This window comes from Ovis canadensis, chromosome 8, assembly GCF_042477335.2.
Source record: "Ovis canadensis isolate MfBH-ARS-UI-01 breed Bighorn chromosome 8, ARS-UI_OviCan_v2, whole genome shotgun sequence".
Lineage (NCBI taxonomy): Eukaryota > Metazoa > Chordata > Mammalia > Artiodactyla > Bovidae > Ovis > Ovis canadensis.
The window spans coordinates 17,751,382-17,777,476 of NC_091252.1; positions in this window are offsets into that span (position 1 = coordinate 17,751,382).

The window sequence follows — 26,095 nt, forward strand, 5'->3', positions numbered from 1 at the left end:
TTGCCCAGGGATGTGCTGCTGTTTCTTTTCAGAGTAGAAACTAGGATCCAGATCTTGACTGACCATCCTAGACCTCTTATTTTTTCTTGAAATCTCTATAGCTTTTTTTTTTTTAAGAAAACTATGTTAATTTTTAAGAGTCTATATCTTATGAATCTTTATTTATCTAGGTGAGAGTAATTAATACCTAACTTGATCCTAGATTTTCAGAAGTGAGATATAATTTTAAAAAAGGTTTAATAACTGAGATGAACTTAAGTTATGAGGTAAAAGCAACTGTCAGAGTGATTGGCATAGGCTTGGCCTTTAATGCCTCTGTTTTTCTAATCTTTGAATTATGATTCAGGTCCTCACCTGAAAGTTTCTCCTCATCCTTTGTTTGCATAATTTAGGGCATTGTCTTTGGAGTTATTCAGATATGAATTTGAACCCTGGCTCTGTCATGCTCTGTGTAATTTTTTCATAATTGCTTAATCTCTCCAAGCCTTGCTTTCTCCACTACAAAATGAAACTGACAGTACCTTATAAGTTTTATCAAGAGAACACACTGGTCATAGCAAATACCCTATTCCAACAACACAAGAAACAACTCTACACATAGACATCATCAGATGGTCAGTCCCGAAATCAGATTGATTTATTCCTGCAGCCAAAGATGAAGAAGCTCTATACATTCAGCAAAAGCAAGACCTGGAGCTGACAGTGGCTCAGATCATGAGCTCCCTATTACAGAATTCAGGCTTAAATTGAAGAAAGTAGGCAAAACCACTAGGACATTCAGGTATGACCTAAATCAAATCCCTTATGATTATACAGTGGAGGCGATGAATAGATAAGGGCTTAAACCTGGTAGAGATCTCAAATGCCTGAAGAACCATGGACAGAGGTCGATAACATTGTGCAGGAGGCAGTGGCCAAAGCCATCCCCAAGAAAAAGAAATGCAAGAAGGCAAAGTGGTTGTCTGAGGAGGCTTTACAAATAACAGAAAAGAAGAGAAGCAAAAGGCAAGGAAGAAAGGGAAAGACATAGCCAACTGAATGCAGAGTCCAAAGAAAGGCAAGGAGAGAGAAGAAGGCCTTCTTAAATGAAAAATGCAAAGAAATAGAGAAAAACAATAGAATGGAGAAGACTAGAGATCTCTTCAAGAAAATTGGAGGTACCATGGGAACATTTCATGCACAGATGGGCATAATGAGGGACAGAAACAGTAAGGACCTAACAGAAGCAGAAGAGTTTAAGAGGTGGCAAGAATACACAGAACTAACTATACAAAAAAGATCTTAGTGACCTGGATAACCACGATGGTGAGGTCACTCACCTAGAGCCAGATGTCCTAGTGATTGAAGACATGCTACCTCAAGTGGGCCTTAGAAAGCATTACTACGAACAAAGCTAGTGGAGGTGAAGGAATTCTAGCTGAGCGATTACAAATCCTAAAAGATGATGCTGTGAAAGTGCTGCACTCAATATGCCAGGAAATTTGGAAAACTCAGCAGTGGCCACAGTGGAAGAGGTCAGTTTTCATTTCAATCCCAAAGAATGTTCAAACAACCATACAGTTGTACTTATTTCACATGCTAGTTAGGTTATGTTCAAAATCCTTCAAGTTAGACTTCAGCAGTATTTGAACTGAGAAATTCCAGAGGTACAAGCTGGTTTTAGAAAAGGTAGAGGAACCAGAGGTCAAATTGCCAGCATTCATTGGATCATAGAGAAAGTAAGGGAATTCCAGAAAAACATCTACTTCTGCTTCATTGACCACGCTAAAGCCTTTGTGTGGATCACAATAAACTGTAGAAAATTCTTAAAGATATGGGAATACCAGACTACCTTATCTGTCTTCTGAGAAACATCTATGTGGGTCAAGAAGCAACAGAATCAGAAATGGAACAACTGACTGGTTCAAAATTGGGAAAGGAGAACGAAAAGGCTATATATTGTCACCCTGCTTATTTAACTTATGTGCAGAGTACACTATGGGAAATGTTGGGCTGGATCACTCACAAGCTAGAATCAAGATTGCCGGGAGAAATATCAACAACCTCAAATATGCAGGTGATACCACTCTAATGGCAGAAAGTGAAGAGGAACTAAAGAGCCTCTTTGAAAGTGAAAGAGGAGAGTGAAAAAGGTAACATTCAAAAAAGTAAGATCGTGGAATGCAGTCCCATTACTTCATGGCAACTAGAAGGTGAAAAAGCGGAAGCAGCAACAGAGTTTAGTTTCTTGGGCTCCAGAATCACTTTACATGGTGACTGCAGCCATGAAGTTAAAAGATGCTCCCTCCTTGGAAGGAAAGCTGTGACAAACCTAGACAGCATATTTAAGCAGAGACATCACTTTACTGACAAAGGTTCATATAGTGAAAGCTTTTCCAGTAGTCATGTATGGATGTGAGAACTGGACTATAGAAAGCCTGAGCACTGAAGAATTGATGCTTTCAAATTGTGCTAGAGAAGCCTGATGAGAGTCTCATGGACTGTAAGAAGATCAAACCAGTCAATGCTAAAGGAAATCGACCCTAAATATTCATTGGAAGGACTGATGCTGAAGCTCCAATACTTTCAGTTCAGTTCAGTTGGTCACTCATGTCTGACTCTTTGCGACCCCATGAATCACAGCACGCCAGGCCTCCCTGTTCATCTCCATCTCCCGGAGTTCACTCAGACTCACGTCCATCGAGTCTGTGGTGCCATCCAGCCATCTCATCCTCGGTCGTCCCCTTCTCCTCCTGCCCCCAATCCCTCCCAGCATCAAAGTCTTTTCCAATGAGTCAACTCTTCGCATGAGGTGGCCAAAGTACTGGAGTTTCAGCTTCAGTATCATTCCTTCCAAAGAAGTCCCAGGGTTGATCTCCTTCAGAATGGACTGGTTGGATCTCCTTGCAGTCCAAGGGACTCTCAAGAGTCTTCTCCAACACCACAGTTCAAAACGATCAATTCTTCGGCACTCAGCCTTCTTCACAATCCAACTCTCACATCCATCCATACATGACCACAGGAAAAACCATAGCCTTGACCAGGCGGACCTTAGTCAGCAAAGTAACATCTCTGCTTTTGAATATACTATCTAGGTTGGTCATAACTTTTCTTCCAAGGAGTAAGCATCTTTTAATTTCATGGCTGCAGTCACCATCTGCAGTGATTTTGGAGCCCCCAAAAATAAAAGTCTGATGCTGTTTCCACTGTTTCCCCATCTATTTCCCATGAAGTGATGGGACCAGATGCCATGATCTTCGTTTTCTGAATGTTGAGCTTTAAGCCAGCTTTTTCACTCTCCTCTTTCACTTTCATCAAGAGGCTTTTTAGCTCCTCTTCACTTTCTGCCATAAGGGTGGTATCATCTGCATATCTGAGGTTATTGATATTTCTCTCGGCAGTCTTGACTCCAGCTTGTGTTTCTTCTAGTCCAGCGTTTCTCATGATGTACTCTGCATAGAAGTTAAATAAGCAGGGTGACAATATATAGCCTTGACGTACTCCTTTTCCTATTTGGAACCAGTCTGTTGTTCCATGTCCAGTTCTAACTGTTGCTTCCTGACCTGCATACAGATTTCTCAAGAGGCAGGCCAGGTGGTCTGGTATTCCCATCTCTTTCAGAATTTTCCACAGTTTGTTGTGATCCACACAAAGGCTTTGGCGTAGTCAATAAAGCAGAAATAGATGTTTTTCTGGAACTCTCTCGCTTTTTCCATGATCCAGCAGATGTTGGCAATTTGATCTCTGGTTCCTCTGCCTTTTCTAAAACCAGCTTGAACATCAGGGAGTTCATAGTTCATGTATTGCTGAAGCCTAGCTTGGAGAATTTTGAGCATTACTTTACTAGCATGTGAGATGAGTGCAATTGTGCAGTAGTTTGAGCATTCTTTGGCATTGCCTTTCTTTGGGATTGGAATGAAAACTGACCTTTTCCAGTCCCGTGGCCACTGCTGAGTTTTCCAAATTTGCTGGCATATTGAGTGCAGCACTTTCACATCATCATCTTTCAGGATTTGAAACAGCTCTACTGGAATTCCATCACCTCCACTAGCTTTGTTTGTAGTGATGCTTTCTAAGGCCCACTTAACTTCACATTCCAGGATGTCTGGCTCTAGATGAATGATCACATCATCATGATTATGTGGGTCGTGAAGATCTTTTTTGTACAGTTCTTCCGTGTATTCTTGCCACCTCTTCTTAATATCTTCTGCTTCTGTTAGGTCCATACCATTTCTGTCCTTTATCGAGGCCATCTTTGCATGAAATGTTCCCTTGGTATCTCTAATTTTCTTGAAGAGATCTCTAGTCTTTCCCATTCTATTGTTTTCCTCTATTTCTTTGCATTGATCGCTGAAGAAGGCTTTCTTATCTCTTCCAGCTATTCTTTGGAACTCTGCATTCAGATGCTTATATCTTTCCTTTTCTCCTTTGCTTTTTGCCTCTCTCCTTTTCACAGCTATTTGTAAGGCTTCCCCAGACAGCCATTTTGCTTTTTCGCATTTCTTTTCCATGGGGATGTTCTTGATCCCTGTCTCCTGTACAATGTCATGAACCTCATTCCATAGTTCATCAGGTACTCTATCAGATCTAGGCCCTTAAATCTATTTCTAACTTCCACTGTATAATCATAAGGGATTTGATTTAGGTCATACCTGAATGGTCTAGTGGTTTTCCCTACTTTCTTCAATTTGAGTCTGAATTTGGTAATAAGGAGTTCATGATCTGAGCCACAGTCAGCTCCTGGTCTTATTTTTGTTGACTGTATAGAGCTCCATCTTTGGCTGCAAAGAATATAATCTTTCTGATTTCGGTGTTGACCATCTGGTGATGTCCATGTGTAGAGTCTTCTCTTGTATTGTTGGAAGAGGGTGTTTGCTATGACCAGTGCATTTTCTTGGCAAAACTCTATTAGTCTTTGCCCTGCTTCATTCCACATTCCAAGGCCGAATTTGCCTGTTACTCCAGGTGTTTCTTGACTTCCTACTTTTGCATTCCACTGGAGAAGGGAATGGCAAGCCACTTCAGTATTCTTGCCTTGAGAACCCCATGAACAGTATGAAAAGGCAAAATGATAGGATACTGAAAGAGGGACTCCCCAGGTCATTAGGTGCCCAGTATGCTACTGGAGATCAGTGGAGAAGTAACTCCAGAAAGAATGAAGGGATGGAGCCAAAACAAAAACAAGACCCAGTTGTGCATGTGACTGGTGATAGAAGCAAGATCCAATGCTGTAAAGAGCAATATTGCATAGGAACCTGGAATGTCAGGTCCATGAATCAAGGCAAATTGGAAGTGGTCAAACAAGAGATGGCAAGGGTGAACGTCAACATTCTAGGAATCAGCGAACTAAAATGGACTGGAATGGGTGAATTTAACTCAGATGACCGTTATATCTACTACTGCAGGCAGGAATCCCTCAGAAGAAATGGAGTAGCCATCATGGTCAACAAAAGAGTCCAAAATGCAGTACTTGGATGCAATCTCAAAAACAACAGAAGGATCTCTGTTTGTCTCCAAGGCAAACCATTCAATATCACAGTTATCCAAGTCTATGCCCCAACCAGTAATGCTGAAGAAGCTGAAGTTGAATGGTTTTATGAAGACCTACAAGACCTTGTAGAACTAAGACCCAAAAAAGATGTCCAATACTTTAGCTATCTGATTCAAAGAGCCGACTCATTGGAAAAGACCCTGATGCTGGGAAAGATTGATTGCAGGAGAAGAAGGGAGTGGCAGAGGCTGGGGATAGTCAGATAGTATCACCAACTCAATGGACATGAGTCTGAGCCAACTCCAGGAGATAGTGAAGGACAGGGGTGCTTGGCTTGCTGCAGTCCATGGGGTCACAGACATGATTTAGCAACTGAACAACATCAGTGCTTTACATGATTACTCTGAAAAGTGAATGTCATGATGCTTCAGAGTACTTAGCACCATACTAGACACTTAATAAGTACTTAATATATATGGCTTATTTTTTTATTATTGATATGCAATTGAACTTTAGTCCAATCTATACTTTCTCATTATTAGGCAGTAATGGAAAGAGAGTATGGTTTGAGGCAACTACCTGAGGTTGAATCTTGACCCCACTGCTTACTACTTGTGTGATCTTGGAAACATTACTTAACTGTTCCAGGCCTCAGTTATTGTCCCCATTTTACAGATGAAGATCCTGTTCCTAATTTGCAGGGTCACAGAGGGCAATGAATGAGTCAGTACATGAAAAGTGCTTAGATAAGTGCATGGCACAGCAGAAGTACCCAGTAAATATTCGGATTAATATATTTCTTTCAGTACGTATTGGCTTGAGATTTTTCTGACTTTGAAGAGATCCCTTCCTCTTGGCAAGACTGAACTTGAAAAACTCTTTTCTTCTCATTCTCCTATTCTATGTCTGTATTTGCACCTGATGGCCTACACCTCCCAAATCTTTTATTCCCTACCTTTCTCCCTGTTGAAGTTAGAGGAACCCTTTGCTCCATGATCAGAAAATAACCCATTCTGCATGAAAGAAATGGTCAGGAGTAAAGGAACAAGAAGACTGCTGATAATGTTAGCGGTTTAAAATAATTTTAAAAAACTAGAGGACTTACCTGATGTTCCAGTGGTTAAAACTCCATGCTGTCACTGCTCGGGGCATTGGGATAATCCTACATGCCGTGGGGCATAGCACCCCATCCAAAAAAAAAAAAACTAAGGAAAATTTGAGGATGTTAAAAAGGAAATTAATGATCTAGACAGAATAGAAACTATGCTAGATTGTTTCCTATTTAGTTGTCATGTGAAGGGAATAATACATCTTTCTGCTTGCCCAAAGACGCATTCTTTTATTCAGTCCTTTTTTTCTGTATTTTCAACAAGTAGCCCGAGAATTCTCATTCTGGTCCGCCTAGCTGCCAATCCAGTCTTGTGCCCATCCAGTACTTCATGTGACACCCTTCCTGGTCGGCTTCTAGAGGGTAGCCACCTCCCTATCCTATGTGCGTACGGCAACCACACTAACTGCCTGCTCACAGCTCTTCCCTCTTTCTGCCTGGAAGCAGGGCTCTGTCCCTGGCTCTAGGAGTCAATCTTGATTGGCTGAAGCCCTACTTGGTAGTCTCATTGTTCTGCCAAAGACAACTTCAGTTCTAGGCACGGATCTCAATTCTGGCAAATGAAATACAAAGGGAAGTCAGAGCTCTTGGAAGTACATCTTAGTGGTAAAAATAAACTTGTGTAAAGAAGCAGTACCTGGTCTTCTGGATGTAGTCATGTCTGCATTGATCTTAAACTAGTCGCTCCCCTGCAACTGTGAAGGGGATTAGAAGGAGGAGGGCAGACCAGAAGGGTGGGAAAAAAGCATGGATCCTTGGAGATGTACCAGAGCATGAGGTTAGCCCTGAAGCCATCTCACTGTGGAAGTTCTTGTCTTATGGGATAATAACTTTTCCTTAAGCCAATTTGGGGACTTCCCTGGTGGTCTAATGGCTAAGACTCCATGCTCCCCACATAGGGGGCCTGGGTTCGATCCCAGGTCAGGGAACTAGATCACAACTCAGAGTTTGCTTGCCACAACTAAAGATCCTGTGTGCTGCCAGTAAGACCTGGCACAACCAAATAAGTAAGTAAGTAAATAGATAGTTTTCAAAATAGTCATAATTAAGCCAAGCTGCATGTCATCTGTTATATGTAGTTGAAAGCATCCTAAATAGTACACGTATCTTTGTTCTGCTTGGACACAGACATTTTCTCTAGGTCTCTTCACGTCTACTGCCTCGGTGAGTATCCCAGCCCAGAAAAACAAGCCTCTCCTTTGAGCTCCTTTATCCACTCAGTGTGGCCTCTCCATGTTTATCTCTTCCTATAAATGCAAGACCCTGATATATCTTTTTGGTTCCCAATGTCCAGCACACTGCTTGAAAAACAGACACTTAATTGCCAGTGGTACTTAGGATGGAAAGAGAACAACTCTGGCCTTTACCGTCTGCGTGTTCGTTGGCACTCATTTGCGTGGTCAGCAGTATGTTTTAATGGAAAGAGGGTAGATTTAGGGGTTGATGGACTTGAGCCCCAGCTTCATCACGTGCTAACTGCGGGTTCTCCTGCCACTTCCTTAACCTCTCTCAATGCCTCTTCCCCCTTATGTACAATGTGGTTAACAATACATTACCACATTATTTTGAGAATGAAGTGGAGCAAGGAATATAAAATGACAAGGACATACTGGACACTTGATGACATCATGTACAATAGCTGATTCTATGTGACTAGATAGGCAACTTCTCCTGAGTTTGTGATTTCTAAAGAGAACGCATGGAAAGAGGACAATCAGCAGTGGTTGGAGGAAGTGAAGAACTGGATATTTCACTAATATATGTAATTTCACTAATATTCTGAATATACAAATGAGGAAACAGGCCCAGAACTGTTCTAAGACTTAAGTCTTACTGCTCTTGGATGCTTTTTTTTTCAGTCTTTGGATGCACTGGGTCTCCTTTGCTGCACATGGCCTTTCCCTAGTTACTGCCAGCAGTGGCTACTCTGTTGCAGTGGTCAGGCTTCTCATTGTATTGACTTCTCATTGCAGAACACGGCTCCTAGGGAGTGCTGGTTTCGTACTTGTGGCACAGGCGGTTGGTTGCCCCGAGGCACGTGCATTCTTCCCTGACTAGGAATCGAACCCATGTCCCCTGCACAGGCAGGCAGATTCTTAACCACTGAACCACCAGGGAAGTCCTCTTGGGTGCATTTTAATGTATACAAATGAGCTTCTTGCCCCAGATTAAGATACATTTACTCCTCAACTTTGTCCCTTCTTGCATTGAGGCTCAGGTCAGGTGACAAAGAAGAGGATGTCAATATGAAATACTTTCAAGACCAGGCTAAGTGAAACTGGGTAAGAAAGAATCTGTTACGGGATCTATAAAAAGAATCATTGCATCCTTCCTGAGAGACATGATATGAAAATTGGTATTGTGAAGTAAAAGAGCAAGAAGTAAGGGGAATCATCTCTGTTCCAATTTTGACACCAGGAGAGATGTTTTAACTGCAGCAATTTGATTAATCTTATTTCCCTCATCTATAGATGCTTTTGCTCTCTAAAGCACATTCTCTCCTTGTTATTTGAAAGATCACAGTAAAGGAGAGGAAGAGAGTGGAGAGCAAGGAAATTAAGAACATGGGACACCTTGACACCTTGGTCCCCACGAAGTCACCCAGTCATTAAATGCCAGCAGCCCACAGGAGTTGCTCAAACTCTCACACCCTTGACATTTGCTCAGAGGAACACTCAGGCCTCTTTTGCAATCCAGGGTTAGAAGGCTTTGTAGAAAAAGTGATGCTTAGATTTTGGTTGTGGTCTTGGCCTGTATGTTGAACATAGCAGATGGCCCTGGACAAGGGGTCTGAATGTGTTTCCAAACTCAGAGGCCATGACATAAACATTCTACCCTGAGGCTAGTCATTGCTAGGATGGGGAGGGGAAAGAAAGCCCAAGTAGGTCTTGGGTTCTCAGAGCAGAAGCAGAGGAGTCTTGGCTGTTGATGTACCTGGTTACAAGGGAAAGACAATGGCTGTTGCACGAGTGAGTCATGGTACATGATTACATGAGTGAGCCAAGAGCGTGATATAATGAATATGAAGTATTTACACTTTAAGAAATCCATTTCAGAAGTCAGTCACAGATCTTGGCCAATCTTTCTCTTCTTTCCACAGCACAGCAGAAATGTTAAAAAGGAAACGGGTATGTACCCTTCAGCCAATTGTTCCATACTCTTACTTGTGTTGTAGAAGAATAAACCTTATACTGATTATTCATCGGTTGTGTTCCTCCTTCAAACTGTAAATCTTTTCATTTTAAATTCAGTCATTTAAATTCTTTTCTCTCTCACTGTTTTTCTGACTCCCTAATTCTTGCCAAAGGCAGCAGAGGCCGCACTTCAGCTATTTCATTGCAGTGACAGTTTCGTATTTAAATTGTTAGGGTTTTAAAGCTTAGAAGCCTAAACAGATATTCACAGAGAAGCATTCAGGGATGTTTCTGTCAACACATTTGTGGGCAAGAAATTGGAGGCGATCTGTCTTGGAAGAAATGGGGAAATCAATGGGGGAGATGCCAGTAGCAGTATACTAGTTGTCCATGAGGCCCCGTGCCTAGATCTCAAAGATAGTGCTAAGAAAGTGAGAAAGAGAAACAAGAGCATTTAATGAAATAAGTGCACACAGAGACATCCCTGGTGGTCCAGGGATTAAGACTTCATGCTTCTAACACAGGAAGCCCAGGTTCAATCCCTGATCAGAGAACTAGGCCCTGAGAACCTAGTTGCAGAGAACATGCTGCAACTAAGACCTGGTGCAGCCAAATAAATATTTAAAATATAAGAATAAAATAAGTGCACACAAAAATATTTTTATAAAGAAATATATAACTTAAATGGTGAATAAGTGAAAGTCACTCGGTCGTGTCCATCTCTTTGCAACCCCACAGACTATCAGTCCATGGAATTCTCCATTCCAGAATACTGGAGCGGGTAGCCTTTCCCTTCTCCAGGGGATCTTCCCAACCCAGGGATCGAACCCAGGTCTCCAATATTGCAGGCAGATTCTTTACCAGCTGAACCACAAGGGAAGCCCCAAGTTAAATGGTATATGTCAAAAATTAAAATAGGTATTTATTTGGGGGAAAGGCAATGCTAGAGAAGGAGGGAAAATAGTTAATTGATGGTGAAATTTAGAGAAGATATTTACATGTATTAGCAATGAGCATGTGCCGTAAATGGCACAGGAATAGTATCAGTATAGAGTAACTCAGCTGTGCACTGGAGGGTCCAAATAAATCTATTAAGTAAACAGAAGAGAAGGGATTATCTATAGTGGAAGAGCTGAGAGATGTTTTTGAATGCTGTTTCTATAAAGGCAGACTTGATGTGTCTCAGGAATTGTATCATCTAAGGCCAGGCGAATGATGGTTCACTATCTGTGGGGCAGCTAGAGTGTGATTTACCTGGTGAGCTGACGTGACTCTACGTGAGCACCCTACTGGCAGGAAAGACTGCTGAGAGCCATGGACTCTGTCTTGTTGCCAAAAGACCACAGAAACTTTGAAGGTTGCTAAGAGTCAGACACGATGAGTGACTTCACTTTCACTTTTCACTTTCATGCACTGGAGAAGGAAATGGCAACCCACTCCAGTGTTCTTGCCTGGAGAATCCCAGGGACGGGGGAGCCTGGGGGACTGCCATCTATGGGGCCACACAGAGTCGTACACGACTGAAGTGACTTAGCAGCAACAGCAGCAGAAACGATAATACCTTCCATGTGTATGACATTTCACATTATTCAAGACCCTTTTGTGTTTACAGATTCATCTGATTCTCCTGAGAGAGGGTGAGTGAGATATTATCATACATTCACAGATGAGGACTCTGACACACAGTGTGTCTCAGTTACTGTTCCAAGGCCACACAAGCTAGTAGAGGACCGAGATCTAGAAGACATGTCTCCTGAGCAGCTGCTGTGCTTCTGTTCTTTCTCCTGGTGAGAACAGACAGTTGAACGGGGCATACCCCTTTTTGCTTTGGTTCCCGGGAATCTTTTCTGAAAGAATTATATCTGGGCTTTTTGGGGTAATATTTATTTATTTATTTATTTGCCTGTCCTGGGTCTTAGTGGCAGCACACAGGATCTTCAGTCTCCATTACAGCATGCAGGGTCTTTCGTTGCAGCCTGTGAACTTCAGTTGCAGCCTGTGAGATATAGTTGCCCAACCAGGGACCGACCCTTAGGCCCCCTGCACTGGGAGTGTGGAGTCTTAGCCACTGGACGGCCAGGGAAGTCCTGTATCTGTTCTTATCATCTGCACATTTATTCTTTTTCCCTTAGTCTTGAACTTTACTTTTTTTCCCCCCTATTTTCCTGGTCATAGTTCTTTATTCCTACTTAAGTTTTACCCTTATTTTATTCTGTGGCCACTACAGACTATATGAACTCATTTGTACAAGAGGTAGGAGTATAAATAAATGCACGAAAGTAAAAATATGGGGTCCACAGCTTTACATAAAAGTAAAAAGTTTCCACAGCAGGAAGATAAAAAGCACATTTTCCTAGGATGCTCAAATAGCTAGCTCTAATAAGGCTATATTAGAAAACCACATTTAGAAAATCATAAATGCTTGGATTGTACATGGTTTGATTAGCATTTTGAAAACCATGGCAAAGAAGAGGACAACTTCTCTAACACTAGATTAAGACCATGATATATACTTTGAAACTTAACAAATCAAAATGACCCTGGCTCAGTAGTCCCTGTTGCTTCATGGATAAGGAACAGACCTCTGTGGAATCCCCCTCTGTGGAGTGGCCTGGTTTCAGAGCGTCAGACTGGCATGCTGGGTTTGCAACTCTTGTAGGCTTTCGATGTGGATCAGTTTTACAGTCTTTGTCGAATTTGTTACTCTATTGTTGGTTTTATGTCTTGCTTTTTGGGCTGCAAGGCATGTGGGATCTTAGCTTCCTGACCAGGGATTAAGCCCACACCCCCTGCGTTGGAAGGTGAAGTCTTAACCACTGGACCGCCAGGGAAGTCCCTTCCATTTATTATTTAGATTGCCCTTCACACCGATCACTGACCTCAGCCAACCTGTCCAGCTTCCTTTCCATCCCTTCCCCTGACGTTCCACCTGGCACCTACTTTGCCATGGATTCACCATCTCCTTTGCCAGTATGCCCACTGAGTCCTGTGATGGATCTCCCTTCAAGGCCCAGTTCAAGTCACTTCCCTTGAGAAACTGGTTTAGGCTCCTCAGTGGTCCCATCACTAAGGCGGAAGCTCCTTGCTGGGGTCAGAGCATTTTGAATATGCTGCCATAATTAGGAGCTAATTTATAACTTTGTCTCTCCTGCTAGCTTTTGAACTCCTTCAGTCAAGACCTGTTTTACATCACCTACGCCTTCTGACCTAGCATAGCACTTGTTATGTAGGAGGTACTCAGTTGATGTACTTGATGATGTGATTTACAGGTGGCTGAAATGGTGTCCAATGAGTTGCCACATGCAGGGGTCAGCCAGACACTCTACCAGGTCACAGCTGCAAAGGGTCAGGTGTGCACTCCTTGGAGCCTGATTCTTGGGCTCGAGTCACAGCAACTCCTTGCCTTTCTTTGTGGTCTTACTGTGGTCCTCTTTACCCTTTATTTTCCTAATGATGAAGCCAATCTTAAAAGCCTAGATGTCTGCTTTAAAAGTTAATTTTTAATTATCATGATTTAATTTTTTTAATATCATTTTTTTTAAATCTGGCAAAAAAATATAAACATCAACATGTTTATCATGCTAAAAGATACGTAGGTTTTTAGGAAATAATATTTACAGTCTATGGAAAACATCTCTGTGTGCATACATATATATTAGTATATACACACAGAGACATATATGTGCATGCGCACATGCTCAGTCATGTCCGACTCTTTCTGAGCTCACAGACTGTAGCCCACCGGGCTCCTCTGTCCATGGGATTTTCCAGGCAAGAATGCTGGGGTGGGTTGCCATTTCTTCCTCCAGGGGATCTTCCCAACCCAGGGATTGAACCCTAGTCTCCTACACTGGCAGGCAGATTCTTTACCACTGAACCACCTGGGAAGCCCTATGTATAAGTACTTACATATTTTAAATACGGTTTCTACAGTTGGTTTCTGTGTTCAAATTGAGTTTCTAGCTGAAATTTGAAGTTTCACTTTTACAGTCTGAAAGCAGATTTGAACCACTCATAGAAAACCTAGAGCTGAAAATTTTCTTTTTGCTTTTTAAGTTTGTGCTTGTTATTATGCGTGCAGGCATTCCTGCCTTCTGCAGATATTTACTGAATCTAGGGCTGGGGACACAAAAGTAAATTAGACAGTCAGTTCAATTCAGTTCAGTCGCTTAGTCGTGTCCAACTCTTTGTGACCCCATGGACTGCAGCCTGCTAGGCTTCCCTGTCCATCACCAACTCCCAGAGTTTCTATCTCAAAAAGCTGGTAGGGGCATAGCAGGAGCTGGAGTGGGGAGCAAGGGACAAATGTGAGGAACTTGTAGACCACAGGAAGGAGTTACTTCTTTTCCTGCCACCTGCTGGGAACCACTTAAAGCTTTAAAGCAGGACTGAGACACAGTTCTGTCTCTGCTGCTGCTGCTGCTATGTCGCTTCAGTCGTGTCTGACTCTGTGCGACCCCATAGACGGCAGCCCACCAGGCTCCCCCGTCCCTGGGGTTCTCCAGGCAAGAACACTGGACTGGATTGCCATTTCCTTCTCCAATGCATGAAACTGAAAAGTGAAAGTGACATCGCTCAGTTGTGTCCGACTCTTAGCGACTCCATGGACTGCAGCCCACTAGGCTCCTCCATCCATGGGATTTTCCAGGCAAGAGTACTGGAGTAGGGTGTCATTGCCTTCTCCACTTGTACTTTAAAATGTCTTTCTCATTCTCTGAGAAAAATGGAGTAGTGAGAACATAAGCAAATAAGATGATTGCTAAAGGCTGTGTCATCAGTGAGACAGTGAGGGCTGCAACTATGGCAGTGGATTAGGGTGGAAAGAAGAGGAATTCAGTAAATATGAGGTAAAAGCAATAATACGGGGGGCTTCCCTGGTGGTCCAGGGCTAAGACACTTCTCCCAATGCAGGGGGGCCTGGGTTCAATCCCTGGTCAGGAAACTAGATCCCATATTCCCCAACTAAGAGTCTACATGCCCCATTTGAAGCTCTCACATGCTGCGAAGATTAAAGATCTCACGTACGTCAACTAACACCCTGCAGATCCAAATAAAATATTTTCTTTTAAAGCAATAAAGTGAAAGTGAAAGTCGCTCAGTCGTGTCCGACTCTTTGCAATCCCATAGTGTATTCAGTCCATGGAATTCTCTAGGCCAGAACACTGAAGTGGGTAGCCTTTCCCTTCTCCAGGGGATCTTCCCAACCCAGGGATCGAACCGGGGTCTCCTGCACTGCAGGGGGATTTGGTCACTTTAATTGCGGAAGATGACAAACAAGGGCAATAGTAGCTTTCTGGCTTTTGCAGTGTGGGGCTGCTATTTGTGGGAATTAGGAACACAGACGACCAAAATAAACTAAGAATCTGTATATAACTACTTCTCAGAAATAGCCACATTTGAAAGTGAAGTCACTTGAATGACTCTTTAGAGGTCAAAATCCTGAAAGCAGCACTTTACACTGTACTTCTGAGGGGACTGCAGGAGAGGGTATCGGGTTTCTTCGGTCAGTCTGTGTTCTTCCCTTCTAGATCCTCAGACGCAACTACACTGCTTGAGTGGCAAGCGAAGGCTGACCAGTGCCTTGGGTCCAGCTGCTCTGAATCTCATTGTGCGGTACCACCTGGGGGTCTGTGCTAGATCCCATCAGTACACTGGCCATCTGGAGCTGGCCACACATCCAACTACTGAGAACATTACTAGTTAGTTGGGAGCAATAAAATTTATCTCCCCAAGTCTAACGTTTTAAAGCCCTGGCTCATGTTCCTCATCAACCGTTTTGCAAATATATGTCACACAGAAAGCCCAAGTTAACTAAATATGCATGATCAATAGAGAAAATACTAGTAGTAATGCAATTTATGCCAGGAACTATTCTAAATAAAGGGCTTCCCTGATAGCTCCGTTGGTAAATAATCCACCTGCAATGCAGGAGACCCCAGTTCTATTCCTGGGTCAGGAAGATCCGCTGGAGAAGGGATAGGCTACCCACTCCAGTGGCCTTTGTGGCTCAGCTGGTAAAGAACCCGCCTGCAGTGTGGGAGACCTGGGTTCACTCCCTGGGTTGGGAAGATCCCCTGGAGAAGGGAAAGACTACCCACTCCAGTATTCTGGCCTGGAGAATTCCATGGACTGTATGTGCAGTCCATGGGGTCGCAAAAGTTGGACACAACTGAGTGACTTTCATTTCACTTCATTCTAAACAATCTCAGTGAATTATCACAACAATTCATGAAGGTAAGAACTATTATTTGACCACTTAGTAAATGGGGGAAGGGAGTCGTAAGATTTACCCAAGGCCATGTATTAGTAAGTAATTCAAGCTAGTACGGTCTGACAACCAGATCCTTAAATCATTACACTCACTGGAGTAAATATGACCCCATAATAAAAATTTTAAAGTATATTCTCATGGACAGTAGCTCATCATTTTACTATGAAAAACCCAGGGAAAGAAAAACTCAACATATGTTGGGCCACAAGTAAGCGTTAAGCACAGTTAGTAACAGAACTAGGTTATTTATAAAAAGGGGCTTCCCAAGTGGCCCTAGTGGTAAAGAATCCATCTGCCAGTACAGGAGTCATCAGAGACATGGACTCGATCTCTGGGTCAGGAAGATCCCCTGGAGGAGCAAATGGCACTCCACTCCAGTATTCTTGCCTGGAGAATCCTATGGACAGAGGAGCCTGATGGGCTATAGTCCATGGCATTGCAAAGAGTCGGACACAACGGAGTGTCTGCGCATAGCACAGCATTTATAAGAATTCAGCATCCATTCTGTAATTCTCAAATCACTGGATCACAGCATTAAAAAACTGGACAGAAACTGCTTTCATTGTAACTGGTTTACTTAATATTTGTGCACTTTGGGAAGAGTTTGTCCTTCACTGAAGATTGAAGTGTTACTTTTAAAGGTTGTGGACCTGTTAGGCAAAACACACCGACTAAATCTGCGCACCCTGATCAGGAACCATAATAACCATTTTTGTGAGTTATTTCAACACAGGAGGTCCTGATAAGGAATGCAGAACTAACAAGACACCACCAACCAGAAGAATTCGGGAAAGGTCAAAAGAAGACATCAAGTGTCCTACCACCTCCCAGAATCCTTGTTGCATCCATCTTGGCTGAGCAATGAAGGCAACACCAGGAAGGACCCGGAGCCAGAATGATTGGCTAAAGACAACCCGGAAACTAATCCCATCTTCATAAAACCCAAGACGGCGAGCCTCTTGGCAGGGCAGCTCTCCTGGGTTCCCTTACCCTGCTGCTCTCTGCCCAGGTGCCCCTTCCCAAAACATCTCTTGCTTTGTCAGCACGTGTGTCTCCTTGGACAATTCATCTCCAAGTGTTAGACAAGAACCCCCTTTCTGGTGCTGGAAAGGGGTCCCTCTTCCTGCAACAGACCTGTTGCTTTCTCGCCACTCATGCTGGGGACCAGGAAGAAGTCATAGCGGGGAGTTCCCATCAGTTACAATGAACACCCATGAATCATGCCTTTGCATCATGAAAAGTGCTCTCAGACCCTTCCTCTGAAATCCGATTTTTGGTTCACATGACCTCCCTCTGAACCACACTGGGCATGAAGTATCGTTAGGGTGGCCAGAGGTCATGGTTTGTCAAAGACCTCCTTGGTTGTGTCACTAGAAGCGTCACAACCTGGGAGACATCTCAGTGCTGGTTGATGGTTCAGACCTGAGCAAGCCTGGCCAGCTGAGGTCCCTTGCTCTATAGCTTGGCCGGACCTTAGCATCCAGATGAGCCAAGTCCTGGGGAAATGCCAGGAAGCATATCTCTCCCTGGAATCTTTGCTTTCAGTTTACTTTTTCCAGTGCCAAGTTCCTCTACGCTTGCTTATCCTTTCTAGAGTCTGAGGCTCTTGCTCCGTGTAAAGGTCTGAGACCATCATTGATATCTCCAAAGTCATTCCTAATAGCATGTTTTTTCTCCCAGGTTTTGGCATTGACTTTTTAGTCTCAATTCTTAAAGTCCTTTCAGGGAATTAGGATGGGTGTGGCAGGTCATTTAGTGAGGGTAGCCATGCCCCTGTAGTAGCACTACAGAATCATCAGGGCAGACAGGCACGCACATCTTGTTTTCCATGGCTCCTCTCTTTCATTTATTTAATGGGGACTTTCCCATTCCTGCTTGTTGTTCTGTCATTCAGTTGTGTCCAACTCTGACCACATAGATTTCTGCACACCAAGCTTCCCTGTCCTTCATTATCTCCTAGAGCTTGCTCATGTCCATCGTGTCATTGAAGCCATCCAATCATCTCATCCTCTGTTGCCCCCTTCTCCTCCTGCCCTCAGTCTTTCCCATCCTCAGGGTCTTTTCCAATGAGTCAGCTCTTCACGTCAGTTGGCCAAAGTATTGGAGCTTCAGCATCAGTCTTTCCGATGAATATTCAGGGTTGGTTTCCTTTAGGATTGACTGGCTTGATCTTGCAGTCCAAGAGACTCTCAAGAGTCTTCTCCAGCATCACAGTTTGAAAGCATCAATTCTTTGGCTGTCAGACTTCTTCATGGCCCACCTCTCACATCTGTCCATGACTATGGAAAACCATAGCCTTGACTATATGGATCTTTGTCGGCAAAGTGATGTCTCTGCTTTTTAAGACGGTGTCTAGGTTTGTCATAACTTTTCTTCCAAGGAGCAAGTGTCTTAATTTCATGGCTGCAGTCACCATCTGCAGCGATTCCTGCTTACTGTGCACTTGACCTGCCTTTGTTGGTTAACTATGGGCCAAAATAGGCCACTCTTACTTTAAGAGAGAGGATCAATGAGAGTGTTAAAGAACTGTTTTGAAACAAAAGTATAACTTTTCCTGTGAATGCCAAAAACAAACCAAGGAAAAGAAAACAAGGCAGGAGACACCAAGACCCCTTATTTTTTAAACAACGAAACGAAATTAAATGCACAAAGGTTGATTTACTATTGAAGGTCTAGAATTGAGGAGCCTCTTACGTGGGCAAAGGCTTTTCTTGTTTCTAGTGTTGTCTGGGTATTCCGTTAGAGCTATAGTTACTTCCTTGCCCTCCTATTCTCAGAACTGATATTTTTCAAGCAGAGGCAGAAGTACAGGGCAAATATTCCAGAATCCCTAAGAGAGTACAACCAAAGAGACTGACCAGATAGTGATGTGGAAGTGGGTTCAGGGGAGTAAAATTAAGGGAAGATTGGGTAAGGATCAAGAGCTTATGAATTCTAGCTATTGGGGTGCAGGTGGCTTGGCGTTTGAAATGTATGTTTGTAATGAAGATGGTGACAAAGGGTATCAGAAAATAATTGAAATTAAATGAGCAAAACTCTAAAATAGGTTCAGTACTTGAAGGAATTTTAATTACATGAGTTGCTTCCAGTTATAGTCAAAAATGGTATATGGTTATGCAGCTTGATAATCTTCTGTATGTAACAGGTTAACCTGGTGGCTTCTTGTGATTAAATCAGTAAATTCTATTTGTGTGTGCTCTCTGTGAATTTTTATTTTTATAGCATGACCCTTTGTTCACCACTTGAAGCAGCAGGGCAGAGATTCCTCAGAATTAATTTTAAGCACATATATCTGTAAGGTTGGACATTGTCTTGAACACTTTACAAGTATTAGCTCATTGAATTCTGACAACAATCCTTTGACGTCCTGTTATTAAGGCCATTATTCGGACTGACATATATACACTGTTGCTGCTGCTAAGTCGCTTCAGTCGTGTCCGACTCTGTGCGATCCCAGAGACGGTAGCCCACCAGGCTCCCCCGTCCCTGGGATTCTCCAGGCAAGAATACTGGAGTGGGTTGCCATTTCCTTCTCCAATGCGTGAAAGTGAAGTTGCTCAGTCGTGTCCAACGCTTAGCAACCCCATGGACTGCAGCCTACCAGGCTCCTCCGTCCATGGATTTTCCAGGCAACTACCATATGTTAAATACACAGCTAGTGGGAACTTGGTATAAAGTTCAGGGAGCTAGTGTGGTGCTCTGTGCTGACCTAGATGGGTAAGATGGGAGGTGGGGTGAGAGGGAAGTCCAAGCGGGTGGGGATATATGTAAACACATCGCTGATTCACTTCACTGTACAGTAGAAACTTAAATAGTTTCTATTTAGTAGAAACTATTAAATGATAGCTTAATATTTGGTACTATTAAATAGCACAACATTGTAAAGCAATTATACTCCAATTAAAAAAAAAAAAGAAAACGAGGCATAGAGAGGTTAAGCGACACAGACAAGGGGAAGCACTGTGTAAATGACGGCAGAGGCTGCATCTGAACCCAGGCCTTGTGTCTGCCGTGCGCACTCCACTCTCAGACATGGAGGTGCACTGGGGAGAACCTCTCTGGGGAGAACTGCGCTCTGGTCCCTTGGTTCTCAGTAGAGTAGGAGCAGCATTAGAAGACAGGCTTACTCTAGAGCTGACCCCATGAGAGCTTGTGGCTTAACAGGAAGAGAAGAGGCAAAAACAATGCAATAAAAAGAAAACAGATTTCACAAAAGCGAAGTACCCTCGGATCATTTGTGAACATTGCTTTTGCAGAAAGAGATAATCCCATTGGGAAATTGAGGGTGTTGTTTCGGATTTACAAAGTCATTTCTAAGGGAAGAGGCTTGAAATTCTATTAAGACAGTCAATCTAAACTATCACTCAGCCGACTTTAGTCCAGGAAAGTTTTATGCACAGGTAAGGTGAGGTAAGGTGAGGTAAGGTGAAGTCGCTCAGTCTTGTCCGACTGTTTGAGACCCCGTGGACTGCAACCTACTAGGCTTCTCCGTCCATGGGATTCTCCAGGCAAGAATACTGGATTGGATTGCCATTATCCTTCTCCAGGGTCTCTTCCCGACGCAGGGATCAAACCCGGGTCTCCCGCATTGGAGGCAGACGCTTTATCCTCTGAGCTACCCAGGAACTCTTATGCACAGGAGAACCCAATAATAACCAGGCATGATGATGAGCCTGACTCAATGAGAAACTCCCTCAATCCACACACATGACTCATAAATACAACTTCATAAGGCAAAGATGTGTGTGACCCACTTTAAAACATTTCCACGAATTGAAATGAGATGCATCCTTACGTAAATAACCCATATGTGACATTTCTTAACTTCCTGATTCTTTCTAAATGACCTTTAGAACTGTAATTTAATAAAGTACAATGTATAGTGTCTTGGTCTAGAAATGTCACCTGTACCAATCCATCCAACTTCAAAAAAATTATCAACATTTGAGTCACTCTATTATCATCTGTATCACCTCCATCCACTCTCCACCCCTTATTATTATTTTTAGAGTTTGTTTTATGTAAAATGTATATTGTTGTTGTTTAGTTGCTAAATCATGTCTGACTGTTTTGAGATCCCCTGGACTGTAGTCCCGTGTGTCCACGGGATTCTCCAGGCAGGAATACTGAAGTGGGTTTCCATTCCCTTCTCCAGAAGAGGATCTTTCCAATCCAGGGATCGAACTCATGTCTCCTGCTTGGCTGGCAAATCCTTTACCACTTAGCCACCTGGGAAACCCTTGATTGAAATGTACAAATCTTCGCTGTACGGTTTGACCAATGTATATGCATGTGTAACCCACATATTTATCATACCATAGAACATTTCCATTTCACCAGAAGGTTCCTTCTTAATCAATCCCCAACACGTTATGGTAGCCAGCCTCTAAGATGGGCCACAGAGACTTCTACCATCTGCCCTAATAGTCTCCTCCCATACTGAGTTAAGATATCTCAGGTAACTGTAGGATACTGTTGAAATGATGGCATATATTTTTAAAGATGTAGATTTCATCTTGTTCTATTTTGGATGGCCTGCTCCAGGAGAAGCCAGCTGCCAAGCTGTGAGGACACTCCAGTAGACCTATGGAAAGATCCACTGGCAAGGGACCAAGGCCTGCTGCCCACAGTCAGTGGGATGAGAAGCTTTCTGCCAGCTGCCGTGTATGTGAGTGAGCCATCAGGAAGGTGAATCAGCCAACCCTGCTCAAAGCTTCAGATGGCTGCATGCCTGGTCAATGTCCCGATTTCAGCCTCACAAGGGACCCTGACCGAGAACCACTGGGCTATGGCACTCTCAAATTTCTGACCCATAGAAACTGTTTGATAATAAATGTCTGTTATTCTGCACTGATAAATTTAGGGTCCTTTGTTACAGAGCAGTAGATACTACTATATCCTCACTATCTCTTGATTTTTTATCTTATTAATAATTTTGCTGATTTTAGAACTATATATAAATGGAATCAGGCTTCCCAGGTGGTGCAGTGGTAAAGAATCTGCCTGCCAATGCATGAGACGCAGGAGACATGGGCTCAGTCCCTGGGTGGGGAAGACCCCTGGGAGAAGGAAATGGCAACCCACTCCAATATTCTTGCCTGAGAAATCCCATGGACTGAGGATCCTGGCAGGCTACAGTCCATGGGGTTGCAAAGAGTTGGACGTGATTTAGTGATTAAATAAAAACAACAACATAAATGGAATCACACTGTGTGTCATTAATAATTGATTTTAAAATGTAATTGGATCCTTAGTAGCTTGAGCTACTCCCTGAAATAGCTTGAGCTATTCCCTGAAAAATTTCTAAAGAACTTTTTGCTCATGGGATTAGAGAGGCACCTCTTAATTGCTTTAGCAATTTCTTATTTGTGTGTATGTATTTCATTATTTCACTTTCATCAAGAGGCTTTTTAGCTCCTCTTCACTTTCTGCCATAAGGGTGGTGTCATCTGCATATCTGAGGTTATTGATATTTCTCCCGGCAGTCTTGATTCCAGCTTGTATTTCTTCCAGTCCAGCGTTTCTCATGATGTACTCTGCATAGAAGTTAAATAAGCAGGGTGACAATATACAGCCTTGACATACTCCTTTTCCTATTTGGAACCAGTCTGTTGTTCCATGTCCAGTTCTAACTGTTGCTTCCTGACCTGCATACAGATTTCTCAAGAGGCAGGTCAGGTGGTCTGGTATCCCCATCTCTTTCAGAATTTTCCACAGTTTGTTGTGATCCACACAGTCAGAGGCTTTGGCATAGTCAATAAAGCAGAAATAGATGTTTTTCTGGAACTCTCTTGCTTTTTCCATGATCCAGCGGATGTTGGCAATTTGATCTCTGGTTCCTCTGCCTTTTCTAAAACCAGCTTGAACATCAGGGAGTTCACGGTTCACGTATTGCTGAAGCCTGGCTTGGAGAATTTTGAGCATTACTTTACTAGCATGTGAGATGAGTACAATTGTGTGGTAGTTTGAGCAGTCTTTGGCATTGCCTTTCTTTGGGATTGGAATGAAAACTGACCTTTTCCAGTCCTGTGGCCACTGCTGAGTTTTCCAAATTTGCTGGCATATTGAGTGCAGCACTTAAAGAGGAGAGCGAAAAAGTTGGCTTAAAGCTCAACATTCAGAAAATGAAGATCATGGCATCTGGTCCCACCACTTCATGGGAAATAGATGGGGAAACAGTGGAAACAGTGTCAAACTTTATTTTTGGGGGGCTCCAAAATCACTGCAGATGGTGACTGCAGCCATGAAATTAAAAGACGCTTACTCCTTGGAAGAAAAGTTATGACCAACCTAGATAGTATATTCAAAAGCAGAGACATTACTTTGCCGACTAATGTCCATCTAGTCAAGGCTATGGTTTTTCCTGTGGTCATGTATGGATGTGAGAGTTGGACTGTGAAGAAGGCTGAGTGCTGAAGAATTGATGCTTTTGAACTGTGGTGTTGGAGAAGACTCTTGAGAGTCCCTTGGACTGCAAGGAGATCCAACCAGTCCATTCTGAAGGAGATCAGCCCTGGGATTTCTTTGGAAGGAATGATGCTAAAGCTGAAACTCCAGTTCTATGGCTGCCTGATGCGAAGAGTTGACTCATTGGAAAAGACTCTGATGCTGGGAGGGATTGGGGGCAGGAGAAGAAGGGGACGACCAAGGATGAGATGGCTGGATGGCATCACGGACTCGATGGACGTGAGTCTGAGTGAACTCCAGGAGACGGTGATGGACAGGGAGGCCTGGCGTGCTGCGATTCATGGGGGCACAAAGAGTCGGACATGACTGAGCGACTGAACTGAACTGAACTGATTTCATTATTTAGCCTTTTCATCACATTTTTTCTTTAATAAAAATAGTTATTTCATCCATAAGCATGATCCTTATGCACTGTCTCATATAACCTGGTGTCCCAGGGCCTTGAACCCAGGAAGTACTCAGTTGATACCCAATAACTGCGTAACTAAATCAGTGTTATTGCCAGCCACTCCAATGACCTGAGTGATTTAAAAAATTCAGCATGTGGTCCTTCCTCTCAGTGCTGCACTTTGTCATTCATGATTTCTGACCTGGGATCCGTATCATGTCCCAAGCCATTCAGAAATAGGTGTTTGAGGGGGCCATCTGAGCTTTCTGGAGCAATCAAAAGCAACTGGAAGAGCATCTTGCGTCGCTGTGTACCTGAAGTATGTATTCCACTTACTAACTGCAGACTTTGGCTAGAAATTCTTCCCTCAGGGATGTCACAAAGAGGGACAGGACACAGTCTGTCTTTGCTGAATACAAGTTTTACCAGCTTCTCTGAATCATTCTGTTATTTGTTTTGGAGAACACATACGTTGTTTAATTCCAAAGATGTCAAGATAGAAAAAAAAATCTAGGTCTGTTTTATTTGCAACCACTCCACCAGTGGAAAATCCCATGGACGGAGGAGCCTGGTGGGCTGCAGTCCATGGGGTAGCGAACAGTCGGACACAACTGAGCAACTCACTTTCACTTTTCACTTTCATACATTGGAGAAGGAAATGGCAACCCACTCCAGTATTCTTGCCTGGAGAATCCCAGGGACGGGGGAGCCTGGTGGGCTGCCGTCTCTGGGGTCGCACAGAGTCGGACGTGACTGAAGGGACTTAGCAGCAGCAGCAGCGGGAGGTATGAAAATGGTAGTCTCTAATGAAAACTTTGAAAGGAGACTCTAGGTTGTTACTTAAGGAGATAGATGGGAAATTGTCCAATTCTGGCTTTAGTTAACAATGATCTCAGTAGTCCCTGGGTCTTTTTCTCACCCCCTTGGGAGACTAGTTCAAATCTAACTCTTTGCATCCAGTTACAAGTGAATCATGAATTGAAAACATTGGGAAGATAGTCCCTTACGGACATGCTTAAAAAGCTGAGTTCACCTTGTGTTGACTTTTTTGCATTTTTTAAAAATTATATTCCTCTCATTATAATTGTTTTATTTATGCATGCCTAAGACTGGGCCACATTTCTCCAACCCGAGTAACTAGGGAAGAGTCCTGCAGAAAGCAGGAAATCAGAATGCAAACTCTCCAGCCTCGAAACAGGACGAGAAGACAAGAGCCAAGTTGAAGGGACTCACATGAGCTAAACTGGAGACAGCTGAAGCAACACAATTATTGATGGTGTAATGAATTATAATCCATGTGAATAAAATAATCCATGGATCCAATAAATAATATATAAATAAATGTTGAATAAATAGTTAAATGAAGGACAAGGAAAAGCTAGTTATTAAGGTAGAATTCTAAGTAAAAAGTATGGAACGAATGATGAAAATAGAAAAATCGTATTTTTCAAAAACCACAGTAATCACTGCCTGAGGCAAGTAGCATCAAGCAATGCTAAAATTAGCTCATGAAAGTGTTTACATAGTTTACAATATCTCCCCACGAGATACTTTAGATACAAAGAGAAAAATAGTAACATTGTGATGCAGAAACTTGGCAGACACTTTAATCAAGTGATCAACAGCCTCCAAAGTTGATATGCTTTGTGATCACTCCCTTGATGGGGACACAATGTCATTTCCGTGAAGTCCTTGCCCACAAAAATGTATAACCTGAATTTAATCATGAACAAGCACTGATCAAACCCAAATGGAAGGATTTCCTACAAAGTGATAGGCTATATTCCTCAAAGTGTTAAGGTCTTAAAAGACAAAGATGAGTACATTGTCTAGATCAGTGTCCTCGAACTCTAGTGCACATCATAAACCCTGTGGGAGGGCTTGCTAAGGCACAGGTTGGTGCTTCCTTAGTTTCTGATTCCCAAGTCTCGGAAAGGGTCCCCAAATTTGCGTGTCGGTTTTTTTCCATGATATACAAGCTGATGGTCTGGGGACCACTTTGAGACACATTGGTTCAGGATGAGCAAGCTATAACCCATCAGTCTCATCAGGTGCCGGCTTTTCCATAAAGTTATATTAGGATACAGCCACACCCACGTGTTTCTGTCTTGCCTATGGCTACTTTTGCCCAGGTTGATGGCTCTAGTAGAGAACATCTGGCCTGTGCAACAGAGAATAGTTACTATCTGACCCTTTTCAAAACACATTTGCCAACCTCTGGCATAGAATCTAGGTTAAGCAGGTAAAGTGATAATAC